This window comes from Ornithodoros turicata, chromosome 2 (assembly GCF_037126465.1).
Source record: "Ornithodoros turicata isolate Travis chromosome 2, ASM3712646v1, whole genome shotgun sequence".
NCBI lineage: Eukaryota > Metazoa > Arthropoda > Arachnida > Ixodida > Argasidae > Ornithodoros > Ornithodoros turicata.
Genome location: NC_088202.1, coordinates 119,112,584 through 119,120,323, shown reverse-complemented (window position 1 = coordinate 119,120,323; position 7,740 = coordinate 119,112,584). Strand labels below are relative to the sequence as shown.

At 42.6% G+C, this 7,740-nt stretch overlaps 1 long non-coding RNA gene across 1 annotated transcript; it reads left to right on the top strand.

Moving 5' to 3' along the window:
- Positions 1-2,358: 2,358 nt before the first annotated feature.
- LOC135383986 (uncharacterized) lies at positions 2,359-6,766 on the top strand. Its single transcript, XR_010420190.1, has 4 exons — positions 2,359-2,579; positions 2,677-2,788; positions 3,272-3,354; positions 5,809-6,766. It is a non-coding gene; the product is annotated as an uncharacterized LOC135383986 (long non-coding RNA).
- Positions 6,767-7,740: the final 974 nt, after the last annotated feature.

Genomic DNA, 7,740 nt, shown 5'->3' with positions numbered 1-7,740 from the left:
ATTCAAAGACCTGCATTACGGCTTATATGTCAGCAAAGCGGCGTAGGAAGTTTTTGCATAGATGTTCGCAGAAGCAATACCCCGTCGTCATTTTTGACGCTGGCATAGCTGTAGGACGGATTAGGAGCAGCGCTCTTGACACTTGGAAGCATAATCCTGAGTGGCGGGACCGACGTTGGAATCCTATTACGGGCAATCTCACGCGACCGTGTGATTTTGCTGCTGCCATCTGATGGTGTGCTTTGAAGGGACGTCGCGTAATAAGGCTGCATAACTCCAGTGTTTATGATAACAAGAGTTTCCGTTACCACTTTCCGATCAAACTGCGTGGCGCCACGCTCCCCAAAACGTGACAGGGGATATGAACTTGGCAATGACAAAAGGGGAGGGAATACCACGCGCTGCACTAATAATTATATTGGAATGAGAAGAAGTTAGATGTGGTAAACACGTTGCCATTGTATATAGGGTGTTTCTTTTTAGCTGCAACAAATTTTCATAAAAAGGGGAGTTGCCTTAGGACGCTTTTACTTTTGTCATTGGATTACTCGACGGGGCTGCTACTAGGAAATTTTTATTTATTTATTTATTTTAGTCAAGGGACTAATTAACAGATAACTGATTAACTTTGTAATTGTTGACTTTAGGGAGCACATTGCAATTGCGATATTAAAACCTGATCTTCACATGATGCTCCCTAACCACTGATGAAGCACAAAAGTAATCACAGTGCGCTACAGACCCAAGTATTTTACTTTCGTCGTCTGCTGTGTACTGCAAGTAATCTGCAAAAGAGCGACAGTGACGTCGACGTCTCCGGACTCAATTAACATCAGAGAAAGATGTCACACGCAATCCGGGCGAACCCTTTTCGCTGTATGTTTCACGATCTTTGTTTTCTGGTTTTATTTTTTGCTTGCAAGGAGCTTTGTACATCACCGCTGCATATCAGCGCTTATCGCACCGGGGATGGGTGGGAGCCGTGCCCAGCAGAATGAGGGGAGTGATAGGGCGAGCGACTCAGAACACATGAAGGAAGAAAATAAAGCGGGAAAGAAATACAAAACAAAGATCGTGAAACATATCGCGATAAGGGTTCCCTAAATCGCGTATGAAGTTTTTCTGTGTCGTTAAGTGAGGGCGGAGAGACAACGTTGCTGACGCTCTTTTGTCGACTACCTGCGGTTTACAGTAGGCGACAGCGATCAAATACTTAGGTCCGTAGCACGCGCTGTGATTACTTTTGTGCTTCATCAGTGCCTCGAGCACATCATGCGGACATCAGGCTTTAATATCGCAATTGCAATGTGCTCTCTGAAGTCAATAATTAAAAAGTTGATTAAAATATATCTGTTAGTTACTCCCCTCAATTTGCCCTCACTCCTCGTTCTGCCGTGGTGAGCGCAGGTATCCGCTTTTTACCCCGCAAATAACCGCTAGTGTCTCGGTCGATGTCCTCCAGGTTGACCCATAATTGAGGGGACGCAATGAATACAAAATGGTGTCGGGGTGCGTCATCCTTGTGTACATGTCTTTTATTGTATTTAATGCACTGCATTTGATTGAACAATTGTGGATGACATAATGTCCCGGAGTGGCTTGCATGCTGAAAAGTGAAAATGTTTCTAACATGGCAATTTCGTCATTTGGTTTTATTTTCAATTTTTTTGCTACAAATACAATGACCGCGGATGTGCAGATATGCTCAATATCCTCGCGGGTGCGGATTCACCTACGTCAACTATAACGCAGTTGCGGGTGCGGTCGCTAGGTCGTACGTGCGCGGGTACAGTGAGGCTGCGGATAATGCCAAGGTTGTCCACGATCACCTCTACACAGTAAATTTTTTTACACCCAGTTTTGCACCAAATCCGTGTTTTTCTACATAAGCACCCCTTTTTACTCCCTTAGGTGTAATAAAAGGCGTAAAAAACAGCGTAAGAAAAGGTGTTCTGAAAATTACACGGATTTTTACACCTACAGGCAAATCAAATGGTGTTACTAGAGTGTGAAAAAGGGTGTAAACACCAAAACACCCTTGTTACACGATTTTTACTCTTTTTGCGCGAGTTAAGGGTGTTAAAATGGTGTTAAAAGACGTCAATGATGGTTTTGAGAGAAAGGCTATACTACCATCACTAGTGTTTTAGAAGGCACGAAGGAAGCACATACTGACGAGATATAGTGTTTATGGCAGGCCAAAGTCAGATGTGTGCAATTAGCTTCGTTTCGTTATTTTTCTTTTTTCCAAGAGGTAAACAGGCGTCGGTCCCCTGGCGGAAAACCCCGCCAGGGGACCGACGCACGTTGGAGTCGGTGGGCGGCAAGCCAAGCCAAGTCAAGGCCGTCGGCGCGGCGTTCGTTTTGGTTCGTCTGGTATGGTGAGGCCGCGTCCGTTACGGTGAGATAGAGCTTGTTTTTCAGCAAAGATGACAGACGTAGCGTGCCTAGTTGTGGTGCTTCATGCGGACATTAGACAAAAGTGCCTGCTTGAAGAGGACACTCCAACTGCTTTGAGGAGTGCTATCTCGGCTTCGAGAATTTTGGCGTCATACGTGAACGCCACTGACAGGATTCAGGTATGTTGCTTCTTGTGCCATACGCTTGAAGTAGAACACAGAACTACACATGCAGAGCGTTGCGATGACTTAGTAACAACATTGCTGTCACCTCTAGGTTCGGGATAGCGACTTCAGTGGGTGTTGAATTCGCGGAGGGCGATGAGATAATGCATACGGCGACAGTACCCGTCTTGCAACCTCACCGCCAGGAACGCTCGAAGGATTCAGTACGTATGAGTCGACTGTTATCCTATCTCTGCAATTTAAGCTATATTGTGATCATATAATAGTAGTGTTGCTCAGACTCTCATGCGTCCCTCGGAGCCCGCTACCATGTGTTGAAATAGCTTGTTTGGAAACTTAAAATTGCGCGTCGTTGTCGTCGCCAATGTCATATTCCTTTTCTCTCGCCACGGTATTGTTCGACATTGTGCAGAAAAGGAATGTCAGGCTCCCTTCTGGTAATTCATGCTGGTAGTTCATGGTGAACAGTAGGATTCAAGGGGAAGACGTCGAGCACTGAAGTGTTGCCTATCAAGCAAAAGCTATTGTTTTCTGTTGGAAAATCAGTGTGTATTGGGTACATATCTGCTGTGCTGTGTGCACTTGGTGTTTTCTCGCTGAAAACCGTAAAAATTCAAATTGGGAGTATATTTACATGTAAAGTTACTGAAAACAGTAAGTTGTGTTCCCTGTTGGGGCTTTTACAGACCTCCTTGCTGTCCACGCCCTGCGAATACTGTGTTCGTGCGTGAAGGGTTCCGAAGCAATAAAGAACATGTTTGTGCATTATGTAAGTATATTCCACTTATAATCATGATCATAGTCCTGCAATTTGGTAAATTTAGAGAGTACGCAGTGGTACCAGTGAATCTCATGGTAATTGAATTACTGGGTCGTGTAAAGAATATCTATCACTATTTTTATCGATATTGAAATAGATAAGCTATGTATATAAATATTGACGTTTTGTCGGTTCAGAGACAGATGTCTTAGAGGTAGAAGGTCGATAAGGCATGGTTATGCCCAACTAAGCGCAACGTACAAGTGCAATTTATTTGAAGGCTGATGACGTCGCACAAGTATCTCAAACGCTGTAGATCTGGTACCGATATTTTTTATTGAATGTCCACTTACATATCGATATACTAACAATTTCCAATATCGATGTAAGATTGTGTTCATCAATATTTTTATCGAATCTCGACAATGATATATGTGGACATTTTTTTGATATCTTTGCTCCTCTACAGGTTTTCCCGCACATTTTAAGCCAAGCGTTACCCAATTTAACCCACTGTTCCACCACATTAATAAAAAACCCCAACCAATTTAATTCAAGCAACGTGTGTAGATATATTGCTTCATGGAAATAGACATGACTAAGAGTTTTGTGATTATGCCAATGTACCTGACACCTGATATCCGTTCTGTTAATGTATCCTGAGTTTAACACCTGATTTGTCAACCCCTGGCTTTTGCAGTGTCTTATGACTGCTTTTTGTCGTTATGAGTTTTCATGACTATTTTCAGGATTTGTTCCAATAATTTATTATATCGGATTACTGTTGCTTCAAACAGTGTCAGTGTTTTATGACTGTCGACGGTCATATTGACATTCCATGACCATTTCCATGCCATGTGTCATGAATCGATTTTATGGGACTAGCGCTGCGTCGAACAGTGTGATAGTGTTTTATGAGTACCGATGGTCATTATCACATTCCATGACTATTTTCATGATATGTGTACCGAATCAATGTTATGGGACTACCACTCTTTCAAACAGTGCGATACAGTGTTTTATGACTATGGATGGTCATTATCACGTTCCATAACTATTTGAATGACATACCATGAATCAATTTTATGGGACTACTGCAGCTCCAAACAGTGTCATATATGTGTTCTGTGACTACTGACTGTTATTATGACATTCCATGACTATTTTCGTATGTGCCGCCACGAATCAGTTTTATGGGACTACTGTTGCTTCAGTGTCATAGCTCTTTTCTGACTATCAATGGTTGTCATGACACTCCATGAGTTTATTCATGAATTGGGTCATGACTATGCTTTGTCCGAACACCGTTTCCCATGCCGTGCTGTAAGTGTTTTATGACTTCAGACGGCTGTTATGGTATTCAATGGCCATTTTCATGGTTCTGTGTCATGAAATGTCGTTATGGGGCTATTGCTGCTTCACACAGTGTCATATAGCGTTTATGACTACCAACAGTCATTATGACATTCCATGATATTTTCATAATATCACAATGGCCTGACTCAATGCAACTCAGCTTCTTCAGATCATGTCATGCGGTGTTTTATGACCATCTACTAACATCTTAGTGACCATCGGCAGTCATAAAAAAGTGCGTGACACTGTGTGAAGGAGCAGTATAGCTGCATAGAGTCATGACCCGCATTATGAAAATAGTCATAGAATGTCATAGTGGACAACTGTAATCGTAAAACAATATATGGCAGCGTTTGAAGCCGTGGTAGTCCCATAACATTGTTTCATGGTACATATCATGAAGTACCTATGGAATGTTATAATGACCGTCGTTAGTCACAAAACACTGTATGACACTGTTTGAAGCAGCGGTAGTCCCTTAAAAGCAATTCATGGCACCATATCATGAAAATAGTCATAATGACAAAAAGCAGTCATAAACACCGCATAACATGCAAAAACCAGGGGTTGTTGAATCAGTATTCATAAACTTGTGATACATTGGCGTAACCATGAAAGTCTCAGTCATTACAGTTACCATGACGGAATAACACAGAATACCTTTACACATGTTGCTCGTATTAGACTACGTAGTGTTTACATTAAATTGGTTGGTGTTTGGATTATTTTGGTTGTCCAATGGATTAGCTTGGGTAGCGCTTGGATGAAAGGGAGTGACCAGTGGATTAAAATGAGCGAGAAAACCTGTAGTAATTACACAACAGTCGTACAAGTATGCAGTTGAGGCAGTGTTTCCATTTGGAAGGCACAGTCTCTTTGCATATGGGAACTGTATGAACATCTCAGACAACATTTGTCCTAGATGATAACAGTTCTGAAATTGTTATGCAAATTCCCTGAGCAGTGAAAGAAGGACGGGGTCATATATTTGTGTACTACAATTCTATCCAATGTTCAAGGCTATTCACTATTCAACCATATTCACACTATTCACAACCAACTATTCACACCATACGCATTCCTAAACCTGTGTTTCCCCTTTCATAGGATACACCTGTGCCGGTGACACCGTGCATCATGTTCACTGGGAGCAGCATTGAAGAAGCGGAGCATATGGACCTCTATGTCGGCGAGTAGCGCCTTCTCAGAACCATCGACCTTGAAGAGGGCTTGGCTGCCATTCTTGCAGCTATTGGTTAATTCATATTGTCTACAGTGCAAAGCCGCACCGTACATTTTGAAGCCTGGAAGAGCGGTGCCTGAAAGTGAGTGACTCTCGTGTAAGAAGCCCCGTGGATCAATTTTTTCAACAGTTACGGAAAAGAGCTTGTGGATGCTTCGAACATCTAAAACATTTGCTACTTTAACTGACTTGTAGTGAGCCCTGCATCCCCCCCCCCCCCCCCCCCCCCCCCGCCCACCTCCCAAACAGGCAGCCATTTCGTCAAGGAATTGGAAATTCTTCGGAAGCACGGGTGTGTTCTTTCTTGTTCTTTGGCACTGAACTCTCATAAGCATGGGGGATTACCATTCTTCTGGCAATGTAGCCGTCCATTTGTCAACATACCTGGCACAGCGCATTACATTTAGGGAAATTACTTTGGGTATTCTGTGCTTCCATTTCTAGTCTTTAGTATGTGCTCTTGTTAAGAGATAGTCTTCTATCCGTTTTCTTTTTTCTGCTTGCCAGAAAAGCTGTTTTCTTTTGTAAAAGCTGTTTGCTGGCTGTTTTCATTACCCTTTCGCATCAACGCTATTTGCAGTAGCTTCTTATTTGGTGTACTGGATCTGTAGTGGTGCCTTATGTGGATTTAAACATTTAATATGCCTTTTCATCTTATTTTTTGTCTCATTGCTGCTGTTTCAATTAGTTATGTCATCAAGGACTCAGTTCTGCTTTGCCTTCCTTCCACATACTGTGCATATTGTTCCACTCTGGGCAACGTTATAAGGAATTTAGTTTCACATGTGTACATGCACTTGTACTTCGCCAATAAACATAACTTTGTCGTCGTCATACATTGTTCCAGGCATATTCCTCACATTCAGGCACGCTGTTGAGCTGGTCGGGCTATCCTTCTTTTCCAATCTGCGGAACACCAGTCTTCCAATGACCTGCCATAATGGCTTTCTATTGCTCGTCTGGTGCGCCAAAAATCTCAGATTATACAAGGTGACAAGCCGAGGCCTCGCAAGATTTCCGTAACCAGCATATGCAGCTATGCAACAACCAGCTCAACAGCGGAGGTCCGTGCAATGCTGCGTCCGAAACACTCCATTGTAAGGGTGTTTCTTCTGCAAAACACCCCTTTCAATCGGTGTTTTTGGCAGCTTACACCTTATGGAAGGGGTGTTTTGTGCACGTTACACCTTTTGAAAGGGTGTTTTGTGCCGATTACACCCTTTTAGAAAGGTGTAAAAAATTACACCCTGGTGTATGGTGTAAAATTTACACTGATATGAGGTGCGCTATGGGACAAACCATTTACACTAAAAAGGTGTAAAAAAATTTACTGTGTAGTCACCTGTCCCCTAGTTGCGATTTGTTTTTCTCGTAATTCGCAAGGATTTTTTAATGTTTTTTTGTAGGCAGTGAATTTTCACAGCACGCAAATAAGCCAAACTCTACGGTTGTGACTAACATATCTCCACATTATTAATTTACTTTCTTGGTGGTGGTGGTGGTGGTGGTGGTATGATGTTCTAAGGAGGAGGAGTGAGGTCTGCCTGCTCAGACAAGGCGGCAAGTTTCACTCCTTTGTGAAAGAGGAAGGGGAGAAGGGGAAGTGAAAGAGAAAGCACAGAGGGTCAGAAATTAAAAGAAATGAGAAATTAGAAACGTAGAGATAAAGAACTTAGAAAGAAGGGACGGAATTTAATCTGGGTACGCACGTATGTTAGAGTACGTCCTCTTCTTTTGAGTTGTGAGGATGAGTTATGTTCACCTGCTTAGTATGTCATTTTTACTGCACACTCTTT